Raw genomic sequence first — 18829 nt, 5'->3', positions numbered from 1 at the left:
ACCTGAGCCTCCTCGTGAATAAATGAAGGTATTGGACTAGATCAGTTGTTCTCAAAGAATGTCTGGGAACATCTGAGGGTTCCCAAGACCTTTTCAGGTTATCCTTAAGGTCAAAACTATTTTCATGATGGCTTAAAGGTACTATTTTCCTTTTTCACTTCCATGTTCTCACCAGGCTACACTGACATTTTCCAGAGATGTCATGTCATATGATGATATCATCAGTCTGAATGTATGCTTATTTTTTTTTTTGGTTGTTTTAGTATTAGTATCTAATACTACAAATACCATTATATATAATCCACATAAAATCTACTGAGTTCTCAATAATTTTGAGTTGTGAAAAGATATCCTGAGATCCAATAATTTGAGAACTGCTGGACTAGATTATCTCTGCCTTGGTGGTTTCTAACTACTAGTGCTAGAGTTGCTAGAGTTAAAATATGCTTTTTTTTTTTTAATGATGTTGATGATAGATGTTAAGTATTTAAGTACTTTTAAAATGTCCCATTTGATAAGATAAAAATCTGTGACCCTTTGTCCATTCCTCTGTTAAAAAATAAATACATTGAGTTTTTACACAGGCAGCCCTATGAACCCTTCTTGTCACCTTCTATAATTCAGAGAAAATCATCACTTGCTATGTAGATTGTTATCACCCAAAGAAGTTTCAGAGGATGTTCTATGAAACTGTCTGTCCTTGTGCTCTCAGAGCTTTTCTGTAGAGTTTGTACTTGGTTGAAAATCTAATTGGTAAGAATGCATATCTTGTCCCTTTTATAAGTTCTCTAATAGGGTAAGCTCTTCTCTAGGGTAAGTTCTACCCTAGATTGTCATTACCTAGGTTCTTCTAGGTTTCCCACAGCTGATTTTAAGTCAGATCCTGAGGCCTAACCCAAGAGCTCGTTTCTCAAACATTATTTTAAGATGTCAGACAGAAGAAATGATCAATGTAAACTCTTCCAGTGGGTGCTCAAAAATGTTTACTGGCAAACTTCAAGGGAAAAATTCCCAACTCAATCAACAGATCTCTTTGGAATATTATCTCACTTTGACAGATTCCTTCTGGATAAGTTACAAAGTTGAAAGTCCAGTTTTTAATTTTGAATAGGAATTCTGTTGCCCAGTTAAGAAGATTGCAATGCAAGATGATATCAATGAACATTTTCTTTCCCAAACCTACTATATGGTAAAATAGAATTATCATTCTCATTTAATCTTGATAAGGTCCATACCTTTAAATGGTAGATCAGCTAATTAATTGCTTCCAAATCATTTTGATAGTACTGAAGAATGCTTTTCTTACTCTCAGACTCCCTATTTAACTGGATTTCCAATACATGGTGTATTTCTCTAGATTTTAAGTTCTTCTTTTTATTCTTCTCCATTACCTCATCTTTTTTTCCTCCTTGTTGGACTGAAGTGACAAGGGACCTTGAATTCATGATGAAAGAAGATGTAATTGAGCCCAGAGAACTAACCTTAGGAAAATCTGAGTTCAGGCTCTGGCACCATCTCCCCTTCATTATCAAACCCTGGAGTTTCATAATCAGGACAATGTATATTGTTATAATACTTCACGGAGATGTAAAGATTACTGAGTACATTTCTTTTGGCATCCCTAGTCTAAAGAGCTAAGCAGAGATAAATGTTTTTCCAAATGCACTCCACTTCAGTGAGGGTGCAAGGTCTGAGAAATAACTCTCTTCCAAAATGCCAATCAAGTCAACAGCAGTAGAAACTAGACGACAAGAAGTATGCTTTCTTCACTTGTAGGAAGTTGTAATTAGCCTAATTTCTTTTGGAGGGCATCTGAGGGACCTGTCTATAGCCTAAGAAGTAGAACCTGTTCTTCTTGCTGTGAAACCGACTTCATTCTGGTATTGGTTTCAAAGGTAGGTGAAAAGAGCAGGGAGCAGGTCTCAGATGTGAATACCCACACTGCTCTATTACACTGTCCACTTGTCCTTTCATTTGCTCTCTGGGAAAGTACTAGTCAATGGTTTTCAGTGCAGAATCCCTTTGATCACTGCGGAGTTCTATTATGCTCCCATGGAAGAACCTGAACAATGGTGACATCTCTACAGCAGGGCTTCTCAATCTCAGCACTATTGACATGTTGGAGTGGATGATTCTTTGTTTGGAAGTGGGAAAGTGTCCTGTGCATTGTAGGATGTTTAAGAGCAATGCTGGCGTCTACCCACTGGATGCCAGTAGCTTTCCCTCTCCACAGTGGAACAATCAAAAATATCTCAGACATTGCCAAGTGTTCCTGGAAGGCAAAATCACTCTCCGTTGACAACTGCTAGCTAGTCTATAGACTGCTAGTGTATAAAATGTCAGATTTAGGAGAAACTGCTGTTACCATGTCACCCTTTCCCCCCCAAAATTGCCCATTTATTGACTACTTGTGACATACTTAATGATTTTAGGTAGAAAACAGCATTAAATGGCATCAAAGGACATAATAGGAGGTAATTATCTTGTCTTTTAAAAAAGTTATTTTGTTTCAAGTTTTTAATTGAATTCTAGTTAGTCAACTACTATTACTTTCAGGAAGAGAATTTAGTGACTCATCACTTGCAAAGTTCAACACCCCAGTGCTCATTCCAGCAAGTGCCTTCCTTAATGCCCATCACCCATTAGCACATCCCCTGCCACCTCCCCTCCATCAAAATAAAAATAAAATAAAATGTTGGCTAAAATAGAAAATAGAAAGTAATTATCCTTTCAACAATCTTTCAGGTGTTCCTTTAATTGAGGAGAGAGCCTCTGTTTAGCATTAGAGCATTTTTAACACCTCTTCAATATTTGCCTATGATAGAAACCAAAGCAAGTGTGGTCTCAGGCCCAGAGTTTTTGGTGATATTATCTAGCTATTATTTGGTAACATTGTTTCTTTTAATGGCATTCTTTTTTATGGTTGTCTTCTGTTTCTGATAAATGGCACCAGTTGCACTACTGATGTGAAGGTTTCTTTTAAAATGAATGTATTTGGCAGCCACATTGGAAAACATGTACCGATGATTTAGCGGTCCCACTTCTAGGCACTCATCCCACAGAAACATGTATTTATATTCACCAAAGACATGTGAAGAATGTTTTCACAGCCTTGTTTATGGTGGTCCCAATTTGGATATTATCCAACTATCCACCAACAAATACACACACACGCTCATACAATGGAATGTATGCAGCAATAAGAATGAATCAAGGCTATAACAAAATAGTGAATGAAAGAAGTCAGATCCCCCGACCAAAACAAGTACATATTATATGATTACATGCACATGAAGGCTCAAAAGTAGGCAAAATCAATCTGTTCTGTTAGAAATCAGAATAGTGGTTACCCTTACAGAATGATGACTGTACTGGGTATAAGGAATCTTTTGTGGGTGCTGGTAACATTCTGTTTCCTGATCTGGTGGCAAGGGTGTGTTCCATTTGTAAAAAGTTCATCTCACATATAATTGTTATTGGTACACATTTTATCCATATATTATACTTCAATAAAATCTCAAATTTCAAATAAATAAGTAAAATAGTCAATTAAATTAAGAGAAAAATGCTAAGCAGTATTAAATAAATGAGTTTGCAGGTCATATGTCAAATAAGGGAACACAACTGCATATATGGTCTGTAAGGGACAGAAGTCAGGGAAAACACAATTTTGTAGAACCCTGTTGTTACCGATGAGGACACCCAGAGCCAGGAAAAGAAGTGGCTTGCTCAGAGTCGTGGGGTTGTAAGTAATTGGTGGCCCTGTAACTATAACCGAAGTTTAATTCTCAGTCCAGTGCTTTTGTGGTGAAACAAGCATGTGCCAGATTTCCACCTCCTGGTCTCAACCCTCAGTTTCTGGCACCCAATATTTCTACCCCTTAACTCAGCACTGGCCATGGTCACACCAGCACTTTGAGGTTTCAGGTCTGAAATGTATTGATCTGATGCACTTCACCTTCTTTTTCCAATTTCTCCAGAATACCCAGATACCCAGGGGTCTGGGATAGAACTCCCCTTATCTTTCCCTGTTTGCTGAAATGAATGAACAAAAGCATAAAGAGAACTTCCAACCACACTTATTCTCATCCTCTTAGTGGAAACCACCTGATCATTTCTGAAACACGCCACTATTTTCAAGAGTTTCCAATTATCATTGTTTAACATGAAAGCAAAATGCACAAGACTGATTTAGAAAAGAAAAGAGGGAAAAGGAAAGGCTCTCGTCTTTCAGGGAAAATCATCAACTTGAGAAGATCCTCACCAGGACCATAGAGAGTAGCAGTCCCCTACCATGGTACTCTGATTCCCACTCATCAGTTCTTCCAAAAATCCTGCCATTAAGCTCAGAACAGCAGCAGGGAAGGGATAAGGGTGCCAGGTTTGGGGTGGGGAGGTGGAGATATGCTTCCAGGGAGGTCCCTTGTCTCAGGTTCTCTTATCTCTCTTCATCATCTATGAAATAGGGACAAGAAAAATATGTCTGATTTATCCTAAAGGCTGTCACAGGAATCAAGTACAAGAAAGTATATGGCAGTGTTTAGGAAATGTAAAGTCAGTTGAATCGTTTCCTCCATGAGGCAGTTCAAATACTTTACCTCTCCTAGTGGACATTCTATCTGGCATATCTTAATATTAAAATTAAAGTGGCAAAGCTAGTTAGCCTCCATAACATACGTTAATGTGGTGAGATAAAGCATGTTAGAAATGCCTAGTTCATAATGTTACCCCAGGCTTAAAGTTCTGTAAGAAGTTTTACATTTTGGTGCAGCAGCAAGAAATTCAGCTTTAACAGATTTATAACTACTATGTCACTAGAATGATTACTCGTTTACATGGAAGCATTTTACTGCACTTTTCCCCATGATAAGCAGTGCTGCACTCTGGAAATCCAGCCAGCTCCAGTGGAGAACAGAGCATCACGGAAAGTTCACTGTGCATAATATACACAGTGATTCCATATCAGTACTAGAAATTATGCAGATGACATACTAAGTGATTGGGCAATATTTCTTCTCAAATGTTACTACTGCTCTTCGAATACAAAATCAAAGTGAGACTAACATTGATCTACGGTTTGCATTGCACTGAGATTTGAGTTATTTTTAAAGTGATTTTTAAGCCTAACTGGTGTGATTTCTTATGTCATAGACTGAAAATATGTCAATGGCAAAGGCTTAATCACCGTCATGTTGATGTGTTTGTGTACAATGAAAGGCCCTTGTTTCTACTTAGGTGTGACAGTTACATCAGCGTGAAAGAACAGGAAAACCTACTAAGATAAGAAATTCCACAGCAAAGGGACCCAATATTTGCAAGAGTACAAGTTGTTGGATTTCAAATAGCATGAGAGGAAGCCCTTTGGGCCGGAAGCTGACATGCCATTCTGCTGCCCTTCGCCTGACCTTCTCTAAACATAAGCCCAGACACAAAAGACACTGTGCTCCAAATGACTTTTTTACCTCCAGGCTGGTAACCCTATCGTCGTCCTGAATGACACCTCTACCACATCCACTCTTGTCAGGAAGGAAGTCTTTTAATTCTTCGAAGCTCAAAGCCAGCAATGTTCTTCACAGTGACCTTGAGGGACTGCTCACCCTTTGGTACTTTGGCAACTACAGATTAATTTCTATTGTTTAGCCCAGAGAAACCTGTCAAGGAACTATGAGTGCCCGTAATCCTCTCTGATGGGCTGAATCAGTTGAAATTTATTTGCAGATAAATTTGTTTGTGAATGAGATTTTTATGGGAATTACAGAACATACGAGTCTATTTGAAGCCCTATTAGAAAAAGAGTGAAATATCAGTGGAGATGGTTTTATTTGCCTCCATGTAAGGGCTGCAAAATTGTGAAAAGAAAAAAAAAAGATGTTAAATTATTCTGTTAACTGTACCAAGGGAAACAAAGCCCAACACTAGATTTGGGGGTTGGCCTCAAATAGTTTCCTGCAATGAAAATCAGGATGAGAGAAACAATCCAAGTGCAGTGAGAACCAAGTTTGATTTAAATAAAGTTGTTGAACGCTCTGAGAGTAGTTTTCCTTGCTTTGTTTTCCACTTAAAAAAATCCTCTTTCTCATTTAGGCTACGTGAGAAATTGCCCCAGAGATTACTGAAAATACTTGTTATATGAGACATCTAAGATACTTTCCTTCTGAGCAACAAGAGAAAAAGCTCAGTGGTCCATCAGAGATCTCATTCAAGAACAGAGCTACTGGGAGTTGAATTCAGAAATGCTTTTTACAGTTCTGTGTCTTGGCATTGAATTGAAATAGAAGAACGTCTTTGGGGACTGTGGCAGCTCCATGCACTTTGGTTGTCCTGTATGTTTTAGGGCCTGTGTAACTCTTACGTGCTTAAGGATGTGTGTGTGAGCATTTGTGTGTTTCCATTGAGATGAAATTCACATAACACAAAAATAACCCTCTTGAAGTGCACAACTCGCTTTTTGGTATATTCGCAGTGCTGTGAAACCATCACCTCTATCTAGTTCCAAAACGTTATCACCCCCCCAATGAAATCTCATATCCATGAAGCAGTCCCTCCCCTCCCCTTCTCCTACTAGTCCCCAGGCAACTATTAACCTGCTAAATGTCTCTATGGATTTGCCTGCTGGGGATACTTCCTATAAATGGAGTCACCTAATACGTGACCTTTTGTGCTCGGCTTCCTTCACTCTGCATAACGTTTTCAAGGTTCATCCATACTATAGCATGCATTGGTACTGATTCCTTTTTATGGCAGAATAATATTCCATTATATGGATGTACCACACGTGTTTACCTATTCAACCACTGATAAACATTTGGGTTGTTTCCACCTTTTAGTTGTTGTAAATAGTGCTGCTATGAATATTTGTGTGTAAGCATTTGAATCCTTATTTTTTTTGAAGATTTTATTTATTTATTTGACAGAGGAAGAGAGGTCACAAGTACGCAGAGCAGCAGGCAGAGAGAGGGGGAAGCAGGCTCCCTGATGAGCAGAGAGCCTGATGCGAGGCTCAATCCCAGGGGCCTGAGATCATGACCTGAGCCGAAGACAGAGGCTTAACCCACTGAGCCACCCAGGCGCCCTGTGAATAACAATTTTTAATGCTTATGGATACATACCTGGAACAGAGGGGCTGGGTCATACTGTCATTCTAATTTTAAGCTCTTTTTTTTTCTTTCAATTTTTTTATTATGTTGTGTTAGTCACCATATAGCACATCATTCGTTTTTGATGTAGTGTTCCATGATTTAATTTTAACCTCTCGAGGAACTGCCGACTGTTTTCCACAGCATGCTCTCATTTACTTGGGTATGTAATCCCTCTCTCTCCTATTTTACCACCTTTTTGAACAGGACTCAAGTGAAATAGATAAATCTTTAGGTGATCTGGTCTTCTTGAATCTTTTTAGTGTGGAATGGAAACTGCGGTGGCTAATTATGCCGTTTGGGAAATCTTTCTGGGGGGCTGATAATATGAGAATTTGTTCAGTCTGCTTTGAGAATCACCCCAAGCTCCAAGTCTGTCTCCATACAGGGGGACAGATGTCATATTTGGGACATATTAAATACAGTTAACAGTTACTATGATGTGGGCTTTTAAGGTCTGCGTCTGAAGTTGGAAAATCTCCTGCCTTTTTTCACATTTGTATAGAGCAGCAGGGAGATTTTTATTTTATGTATTTTATTAATTATTTTTTCCATAGTTTCAGAGGTAGGATTTAGTGATTCATCCGCTGCATTTAACACCCAGTGCTCATTACATCGAGTGTTCTCCTTAATGCCCATCCCCCAGTGACCCAGGCCCCCCCACCCCACTCCTCTCCAGCAACCCTCAGTTTGTTTCATAGAGTTCAGTGCTGCTTTTGGCTTGCTTTCCCCTCAGTCTTCATCTTATTTTATTTTTCCTTCCCTTCCCCTATGTTCATGTGTTTTATTTCTCAAATTCCACACATATATCAAAAGAACCAAACCCCTGACGTCTTTGAAGTTTCTAAGATCGTTGTGATCTTGTTACTTCTCCCTGATCACACTGCCTCTTCTTCTCATCCCACTCCTTCACAGATCCGGGGAGAGGCCCCTGAGTCTTGAGAGAGATGGAAGAAATCTGGCAGGTGGCCTGCAGAGGAAAGAAGCTTCAGGTAGAGAAAGTGCTCTGTGGAAACAGATCTTTGTCAAGGGTGCATGAAGGGAAGATCTCTTAAGAAGGGTATGGAGCATTTTTAACTTCTCTGAGGAAAGTGGAACAAGCAAATCAAAACCTGTTGAGAGGAAATAAGGAATTCCCTATAAGACAGGAATTGCCTCTTTTAAAATTTATCAGTTTTTATTTTTTAATTTTCATCCAAAGTTAGAAAGAAAGCTCCTGTGCTCTTTCAGAAAAAACCCCACAGACACCTCTGAGCCCTACACACAACCCAATTCATTATGGATACATAGAAAGATGAGGTTTTGACATTTTGGGAATCATTCAAACCATTGTTTAAATTTTGAGACCATGCTTGTTTTTACTCAGTCTTTCCTAGGGGCTTCCAAGTTCTCCAAAATTAATAAATAAATAAATAGAAGTCATTTAGCCATTCCTGAGAATTTCTTATGTTAGAAAATTTCCACTCTGGTAGTCTCCCAACATCCCTTTTCTGTTCGCAGATACGAGTGTTGATACAAACATTCTCTGCTCCTTGAGTGTTCAATTGGGTTACAGTTTCTCGTTAAACATGGATTTGAAAAGGAGTTCATTCTCTCTGTCTTCAAGTCATAATGATTTCTCCATCTTTGCTCATTTATTGGGAAGACAACTTCCTCTTGGAACTACTTTCTTGGCTTTTGAAATGTCACTGAATGAGTTAGTCTCTTGCTACCAGATGGCTTCATAAAGGGCCTGGCTTACTGCCTTGCGCCCCCTGCTGATGAAAAAAGTCTTGGTTGACACTCCCAGTAGTTAATTTATGACTCCAGGCTTACTTGAACACAGTGCAGAGGCAGATCAGTCTGGATCTTTTCCTTTTTTCTGATATATTTAAAAGACATTTTTTTTCTTCCTCTTTATTGATAGACCACCTTTGTTTTTACTGACTTATTCTATGTCGTCTACTTTTCCATTTTGCCCTTCTATTACGAAGTCTTTGAAGATCTTTCCTCTACATTTTCTCTTGCTATGGAATACTCTTACTCATGAGACCAGGGAATTTTAATGGTATCTCAGCTATCATTTCTTTTCCCTGTTATCTAAAAATGGGAGAACTCATATTGAAGAATTATTTCCAGGGAGCCTAGGTCACTCAGTTTGTTGGACATCTGCCTTCAGCTCCGGTTGTGATCTCAGGGTCCTTGTACCAAGCCCTGTGTTGGGGCTCAGACTCCCTGCTCAGCAGGCAGCCTGCTTCTCCCTCTGCCCCTCCCTGCCACTCATGTGCTCTCTCTCACTCCCACTCTCTCTCAAATAAATAAATAAAATCTTAAAATAAAGAACTGTATTTCCAGTGACTCGAGTAAGTAGTGATGTTATGAAAAAGGAGATGAAAGGGAACAGATCTTCTCCCAAGTGTTTTGGAAAAAGCCAATGTAATGGCTTGTGTGCTGTTCCCACAGAGATGCAAGGTTGAGCTAGGGCAGGAGCCAATGAGCTGGGGTATGCCAAGTCACAAAAGAACCACTACTGAACTCCCTGGAAGGAATTTAATTGAACCAATTGTGGAATAATCTCCACTCTTTTCTCAGTTATTTTCAAGATGCAGTACTAAGTGACATAAGTGAAGCACGGAGAACTCTGGTGTAGGGTCATGGCCTGTTTTATTATGTGTTTAAAAATGTAGTTAAGAGGTTGGTGGTGTGAATAGAGAAAACATCACTCAGAAAAGAGTGTGGACTCCCAGACACACCGCCTTTGAGCTCCTTTTATACACTGCCAAGTCAAGCCTTTAGGTTTAACTTGATTTGGATGTCAGACAGTGTCCCTTTATTTTAAGGGGGTCGTGGATTCTGTTTTGCTTTCCACGCTTTTTCCTGAAAGTGTGCCATCGCGTTACTGTACCTTTCCCCAAAGTGAGTCAGACGTGCTGACCATTAGAACACCAAAGTGGTGGTTCCCATAGCAGCCAGAACCACATGGAAGCAAACAATAAAATACCAACACTGTTCTCAAACCCAGTGGAGAACTATGATCACTAGAGCAAATCAAGGATGTAGTCAAAATGCCGTGCCTTTCTGAAGCTGCCATTTCTTTTACAAACTGGAAGAGTTGTACCTCCTTCTCCGAAGGCATCTTCACAAAGTGAATATTAGAGCCCCTCAAACTTTCCATGGAAGGATGCCCTTAAGCTTTCTCTTGGATACGTGGCTATGGCTAGGATGACTTTGTATGGTGGACTCACAAACAAGACCCTTTTGTGGACTTTCAAAGTAAATTCAGATGTTATTTGCTGCTTCCACAGAGACTAAATGAGGTTTCAGGTAAATCAGATCTATGCGTGATTATAAAACTGCATGCTCCACTTCACTGAAAACTGCACGGTGCAGAACATGATCTCCCGGTCCAACCTTAAATCATTGAGCAGAGCATTTACCTGGAAATGTTTTCAACATACACAGAATCATATTTGGGGAAAATAAGTATAAGGACTCACCAGTTTTAGAATATTTACCTTTGGAGCAAGGGAACAGAAGAAACCCATGTTCTTAGAAACGTGACCAAAGACGATTCTCTTGATTCTGTACAAATGAGACCCAGAAGATATTAATTAGGAGGCAAAAAAAAAAAAAAAAGGGAGAGAGAAATTTCTGAACTGATGCATTTGCATGCACAACAGGGAGATAGCATAGCTTAGCAGTGAGGAGCCTAGACTCTGGAGTTAGCAGATCTGAGTCTGTCTGTGACCATAACATCCCCAAGTCCTGATGGCCCACCTTCCCTTAAGTGAGAAATTATAGTGATAGCAATACTTCCTATTTGTTGACTGTTTACTGGGTGATGGGCACTGTGTCACAGTTTTATCATTTAATCCTTTCTCTTAATCATGTAATCCTTGAAACAGCTTTAAAAGATAGGTACTATAGGTACTCTTACTGTCCAGTTACAAATCAAAAACTTAGATAGACATAATTTAAGTGAATTGCCCACCTCTTTCATGGAAATAATCTGTGAAGTAAGCAGTTACTAGTGTCTGATATATCTTAAAACTAGTAGACAGTACCTACGATGGGACTGGTGTTTGGTAGTAAGAACACTTAATGTTAGGTCTACCTCTCTTAAATTCTTAAGTACACAATACCTCATTATTATAATTATTATATTATAATATATTAACTATAGGTACTATGCTGCACAGCAGACCTCTGGAACTTATTCCTCTTATATAACTGTAATTTTATACCCATTTTCTAAAGTCAAATTTTAAATCCTGGAAACTAGTCATCCTCCCTTACAAAAAAAATAGGCAATAGATTCTCAAAGGAATGTTTTCCTATGCTACTTTTTTCTCTACTTGGAGTCACCATTAAATGTCAAGGGGCAGGGGCACCTGGGTGGCTTAGTTGGTTAAGTGACTGCCTTAAGCTCAGGTCATGATCCTGGAGCCCCAGGATCAACTCCTGCATTGGGCTCCCTGCTCAGCAGGGAGTCTGCTTCTCCCTCTGACCCTCCACCTTATGCTCTCCCTCTCTCTCTCTCTCTTTCTCTCTCTCAAGTAAATAAATAAAATCTTCAAAGACAAAAATGTCAAGGGGCAGTTTTACTTTTAAAAGCTATCTTTAGGGGCACCTGGGTGGCTCAATGGGTTAAAGTCTCTGCTTTCGGCTCAGGTTGTGATCCCAGGGTCCTGGGTTGGAGCCCAGCATCGGGCTCTCTGTTCGGCAAGGAGCCTGCTTCCCTTCCTCTCTCTCTGCCTCCCTCTCTGCTTACTTGTGATCTCTGTCAAGTAAATAAATAAAAAATCTTTTTTAAAAAGCTACTTTTATGCTACTCTAAAATTGGTCACATCACTTCATATTTTTACACATTTTTTTTTCTGTGTTTTTGAGAGGGCATGTCACCACTGGTTCTTAAAGACTTGCTTTCTCACCTATCATGGGAAAAGTATAGAGCAAAATTTCTTTAGGGCAAAATTCTTCCAGTGAAAAGAAAAAGCCTAAAAATAAATCAGAGAAATCCAAATATCCATAAGTGCTTTAAAAGAAAATATTGGGATCCTCATATTTATATACATACAGAGATGTACATATTTTCTTGAAAGTTGGACAAGAGCCCAACCCTTGACAGTTTCTGCAATGATGAGGAAAAAAAATAATAAATGCGTATGTAGCCATGATATAGTGAAAACTCTCATAAGCCTTATTGTTTCATGCCAGATAAAATAAAAGTGAGTTGATTAGGAAAGAATTCCTAATAATGCCAACGTCATCAAGAAACAGGTTAAAAGATCTTACAGGGAAATGAAGGCCAAAACAGATAATCATGGACTTAATATATAAATAATAATCTGTCCTTCATATTGTGGTTGTGGCCCATAAATCTTGATTCATTTTTCTGGCAAGGGGGATGAATGTGCGCTGACCCCTTCACACAGTCTTGTCTGGACCACCTTGTGATGAGGGGCAGGAATTTATGGACAACGGGTGGGGTTTGAGTGCAATCCAGAACATGAATCAGGGGCTCAGCTTGCTGGTCCAAATCCCGTCCTGGCCATGCTGATATTAGGCTCTAACCACAGGAAACTGACAGCTTCCTCACAACTTTATTTCCAGAATTTCAAAGGATACTCCATTTACCTTTATTGAACTCGCACTTCTAAAAATGTATTTCTTATTGGGGCTGATAACAGCAGGTATGAACTAGGACATCATCACCTTCTCTGAACATGGTGTCCATGAGTAAGAGGTCAGTAAATATTTGAGTATACCCCTGCGTGATTGCAGAGTTCAACATGACCTGTTAGTAGAACAGGCCTATCGAAAGTCAGAAAGGATATCCAATTTTACAAAAGATCAGTGCAAAATCAGACATTCAGAATTTAATGTCTAAAACTGGCCTTGCTCAGTCCACTTCGATATGAGATTTTTAATATTTTGCTTTGCCGATGAATCTCTTTCCAGAGTTTCCAGTTGAGTGTTGATAAATGATTCTTACATGAAGGCATAAGCTTCCACTGTCAAAGAAATTATTTAAATTAACCTTCTGTGACTATAGGATCTACCCGCTTAAGCTAATCACTGAGTCTAGGGAGAATCCAGAATTTGAAATAGCACTTTCAAAGTATACATTTAGACATCATAGGTTTGAAAAACTTCCAATACATTTGCCAAGTGCTTTACCCCTCACTTTTAATATTTGAACAGATTTAAGGGAAATCTAATCCATATGTTTCTGACTCATTTACACTTGAATCATAAATATATTTTCTAAGAGCCATTTAATATCCAACAGCTTTTGTCACTTGCAAAATATATATTTTTAGACCTTTGCCCCTTAAAAATAAAAAATCAGCTTTGAGTAAACTAATATAAAAAATAGGTACAATTCTAGTTCAAAGTTCCTGTTTTTGAGCTCATCTTAAACTTGGCAAAGCGTGCTCCTTACATATTCCCTATTTGTTATGTTAACTTCAGAAGCATGCCAATTTTTCATTCTTTTACTATATAATTATTAACTTTAGTGCCATTGTGGTTCCTGTTAATTCATTCCACACGTTGAATATCCTCTGGAGACTTTTATTTTTCAAGTATCTTTAAGCTTAGGTCATTTGGGGCTTAAGGAGTAAGAAAAATGGAGCTGGGGGGGGCAATTTTGCTTTTTTTGGAGCATGAATAATTTTTCAGCAAATAATTTCTTAACACGCATGTACACAGTGTGATCCATATCCAGCTCTGAATTATTTTTTCTTCATTTTGAAAACAAATAAATAAAATTCCAGATGACATAATCATTCTAGGAAAATCCTCCAAGGAGGCTGATAGATTCTAACACAGTCCTTGAATTTAAGGTGATTTGAATCAAGATTTGCTGTTTCCAGAACATTAGTGAATAAAGAGGATGGAAGGACTGGGAACCTCAGAAACACTAGTATTACACATTACTGTGTGACAGCCAAAAGCTTTTATTTTTTTAGCAAATATTATTTTTTCACTTTCTCCAAAAAGTTCATCTTGCTTAATGCATTTCAGTAATGGCCATAGATATGTTTCTATTTCTCACTGAAAATATTTCTATTAATTGCTTCCATGTGTCGGTATCCACACTGATGTAACGTTGTCTTTGCTCTGAAGCACCCAGTTATTTATTTTGACGTGACTTTTTAAACATCCTGTCTTTTCCTTACATTTATTTAACAGCTTCATACACTTGATGTAATACAATTGCTATCAGATTTATAGATCCATCTTGAGAAATAAAATAGAAACCAAGAGTCTTCAGAAGAATAATAACTATTGGCCCCATGAGATATTTCAAGCATCTGTATGTGATCTGGGAAGCTATCATCCAATGCCCATTCAGCATAAGGGATAATTAATACGTAGCAACAATATCCAAGCTCCACTAAGTTATTTAACTCGAGATTTTAAGATTCACTTTTCATTTAAAAAGCACTTATATGCATCCAAATATATCCATGAGGTTTATTTTGATTAGGAGGTATATCAGAGGTTATTAGAAGGTACAGTAAAAGAGTTCAAACTCTGTCTACATGATAAACTCGCTGTAGTTTTACAATATGTGAGTCTGCAGCAATTCAAGTCAATGCAGAATGAATGGCAGGAGCGTAGAACGGCTGGGGTGGGAGCCTCCTTTTTGCAGCTTAAAGATTTGCTGGTCTCACCCCAGGAGTCATGTCATCAGGCCCGCCCTTGACAGGCAGCATCTCAGGACTTTTCTTTCTATTCTTCTTTTTTGCTACTTTCAGTGCCACTTTTCACCCTATCCCATTTAAGACATCCCATTCCCTTGCCTAGCTCCCACCGACATCTACAGAGACATTAGCTTGGGCTATAACCTTGTGCTCACACAGAGGTAAGTGAGATAATATTTTTTGAAACACTCACAGCAACTGAGAAGGTTTTTGCTACCATTTTCCACAACTGATCTAAGTTGGAGAACATAGGAAACTTTCAGTGATCAATTAAATCCTAGGATCACAATGCTTTGCATACCTAAGTATGCTTTGGAGACTCAACTGCTCAGTGCTCATCTGTAGGGTGTAATTTACCTCTCTGGGTAGGGTCTTTCAAGGAGACACACACAAAAGATTCTGTGAACTCCTTTAGTAGCCACAGTGCTTAAATGTGACTGGCACATGCCAAAGAAACAACTGCTAATATGAGTAGGACCAGTAATTGCCAATTCTATAATGAAATCCATATTTTAAATCTCTGTTCTTATCTTAGAAATGAACATTTCTGCTCTCATTCCTCCTTCAAGCCAGGGAAACAGAACATACGTTTGGCAGTATTGGAGAGTATGGGGAAAGTCTCCAAGCAGAAGCCAACTCCTTTAGAGCTGACATTCCAAAAGCTTGTTTCTTAAGGACTCACAGTCAAATGTTCAGAGGATTTATGTCCTGGAATCCTGGCTCTGCCAGTGAGTTGGTAGACAGTCTATGGCATGTCATTTGTGTTGGGCTGGCAGAAAGAAAGGGCTACTTAAGATGGTGAAAGTCCCCGCCACAAAACCTGAGCTCCGACAGGAGAACAAAGACCCAAGCAGGAATCTGAGACCCTCCTGCCCTGGGCTCCCATAGACCAATGGGACCATGACAAGCGGGAATCTGAGACCCCCGCCCCGGGCTCCAGTGGACCAATGGGACCCCAACGAGCAGGCGAAATATCCAAATAAGGGAAACTTGCCAAAAGACCCCTGAACTCCCCTCAAGGCCCCTTAAAAGCCCCCTTCTCCCTGCCTTGGGAGCTATTTCCGCCACTCTGCTTTCCAGAGTGGCGGAACCTCGCCGGAGGGTGCCTACCTCCTCCGGGTGCAACTTTCCTGGCTCCTCTTCTCCTGAGCCCTGAAACTTTGCTGGAGAGTGTTTTTAATAAATCTTGCCTTGCACCCACTAGGCCTGCTGCTGTGTTTATCTCGCCGGAAAAACTTTACAATTTGGATACCAAAATATCAAGAAAAAGTAATATGTTGATCTGCACAATGTAAATAAACAAGAAAAATCTAAAAATTTCTCTTAACATGTATCTTTAGGAAAGTGAAAGCCGAAAAGATATTTAAGAAAATGGATATGTTTACAGAAAGAGACATTTGCAGAACTAGAGGATATGGTTTAAAAATAGGAAAAGTGAAAAATCCCATACGCACCAAAAAAAGATAAAGTAATGTGACTTTTGCTTAGATAAAATTAATTTTTTTCTGAAGAACTAGTTCCTGCTGATGTACACCACTCCCACATACAGTGAACTTCTGACAAGGAGTTGCTGGGTAGGAACCAAAAGTAAAAGTTCATGAGATAGGAAGTTGAGGGGTCACAACCTCACCCTTGGGGCGGCGAGTGCTCTAGGATAGTTCATATCACCCCAACTGAGCAGCTGCCTCACGCACACCTGCTGTAGGAGACATGGTTACATAAGTTGTCTGATATGCCCATTTATGGTTCCTAGGGGAAAAAGAAGTCTCTGATGTTCACTCTAATGGACTTAACAAATCACTCCTCCTGACATTATTTGAATATAGTAACAAATAGAGTTAGAGGCCCAGGAACTTAAGGGATCTGGGAATGGGGAAGCAATGCAGTGTAATGGGGTAGGGGAGGAGGAAGTCAGAGGTAGAAAGCTCAACTTCAGTTTGCTCCTTACTGCGTGACCTTGGACTAGTTTTTGAAATTCACTGAGCTCCCTTTGTTCTCAAATGGAAGTGATAATACCACCCTGTGGAAGAACTAAAGTCCTCCATTTATAAATAAAGCCAGGCATTACTGTCATCTATTTGTTCTATAATTATTTAAGGAGAATCAGTTATAAAACCAACCAAGCATTATTAAGATGGTCTCAGCAATAGTAAAAGGTGTAGGTCCCCACCCTCCAACAATGTAAGGGCAGTCTAGTGGGAATTATAAAAAAGAAAAGATGCAAATTCAATAGAATGGAATATAAAAAATACAAAAGTTATTACCTAAGTCATTTAGGGTGGGAATTATCTTTGTTTTGGAAAAATACCTTGAAGGTGAGAAGAAGAAAGGGGTATGAGTTAGGAGGAGAATTTTCATTTAACAAATATTTACTGAGATCCTACTATGCAAGACTCTCTTGACTCTTGGTATCCATCAGTAAACAAAACCCCAGAGACTCACTCCAGTGAAGCTTACAGTCTGGTGAGAGGAGACAGACGACCACAGACAATTATTTAGAGGATGAAATTCAGAAAGAGGGTGAGGAAATTAGCTATGTGACCATTTGGGAAACAGTGTTCGGGATGGAGACAGCAGCCAGTACAAAGACCCAAGATGGGAGTATGCCTGTATCTCCTGAGAGCAGCAAGGAGGCCCAGATGAGCAGAGTGGAGGGAATGTCTCAGAGTGGTGGAAGATGAGGTTGAGAAATGACCTTACATGTTTTTACAGGCCTCTCAGGGACCAATAAAGACTTGACTGCTGAGATGTTGAGTTTTGAGTAGATGGAACCATGACTTGTGTATGGAAAGGATCACACTGGCTAGCAAGTCATGAGGAAAGAAAAGAAAAAAAAGAGAAAAGAAGAAAGAAAAGAAAGAGAAAAGAGAAGAAGAGAAGAGAAGGAAGAGGAAAGGAAAGATAGAAGGAGGAGGGAAGGTAGAAAGAAAAGAAAAAAGAAGAGGAGAGAAGAGGGGAGGAGAAAAGGGAAAAGAGAAGAAGAGAAAAGGGGGGGGGGAAGGAAGGGAAGAAAACAAGGGAGGAAGGATTTCAAAGGGGAAAGAAGGACAATGTGGAGAAGGTAGGGTGAGAGAAAGCAGGCAACTCCAGGATGCTTGGGTGACTCAGATGGTTAAGCATCTGCCTTCCACTCAAGTCATGATTCCAGGGTCCTGGGATCAAGTCCCAGCAACAGGTTCCCTGCTCAGGAGGGAGCCTGCTTCTCCCTTTCCCTCTGCCTGCCACTGCCCATGCTAGTGTGCTCTCTCGCTCTCTCTCTTCTGACAAATAAATAAATAAATCTAGAAAGAAAGAAAGAGAGAGAGAGAAAAGGAAGGAAGGAAGGAAGGAGCCAGACAACTCCATGGAAGGAGGCTGGAATTGTCAAGAGAAGTGAAGAGTTCCCAGGAGGGGGATAGGTGCCAGGGATGTTTAATGTTTGGTTCCACAGGTGATTTCTGTGGTTATGATGTAAATTTCTAACACTCCTGCAAATCCTCAGTAAATCCAGATACTCACTCATCTTCACATGGTAGTTTAGTAGGGAATGAAGAACTAGATTTACCTAATGGTTCCTTCCTTCTAGTGCCAATGCAAGGGAAAAACATCCTGTCATAGGGAAGTTGGAGGAGACAGACAGCGGTGGAGCTAAGCATGGAACAGAAAAACAGTTATAGAGGGAGGTAGTCTGAGAAGGAAAGGAGGTGGCCCATTGACAGGTAATATAGTAACCTACAACTGACAGAGTCCCAGGGTGCCAAGGCAGTACCGCAAGATGGCTGCTTACTGGTATAGTCTGGAAAAGCATCTGATAAGAAGTGACTTCTAAGTGAAGATATAAGGAAAGGTAGACTGGGGAAGGGTTCCGGTGAAGGGGCTAGTCTGCACTCAGACCTAGACATGATTATGAACACTGAGGACCAATGGTACTTCAGAGTATGGCTGGGGAGAAAAGAGTGAGGGGAAGTAGCAGGAAAGATGACCCTGGCCAGATTGAGATGAATTCTTCAACCATGTTCGAAT

The sequence above is a fragment of the Mustela lutreola genome, chromosome 3 (assembly GCF_030435805.1).
Source record: "Mustela lutreola isolate mMusLut2 chromosome 3, mMusLut2.pri, whole genome shotgun sequence".
Lineage (NCBI taxonomy): Eukaryota > Metazoa > Chordata > Mammalia > Carnivora > Mustelidae > Mustela > Mustela lutreola.
This window is presented reverse-complemented; position numbering follows the sequence as displayed.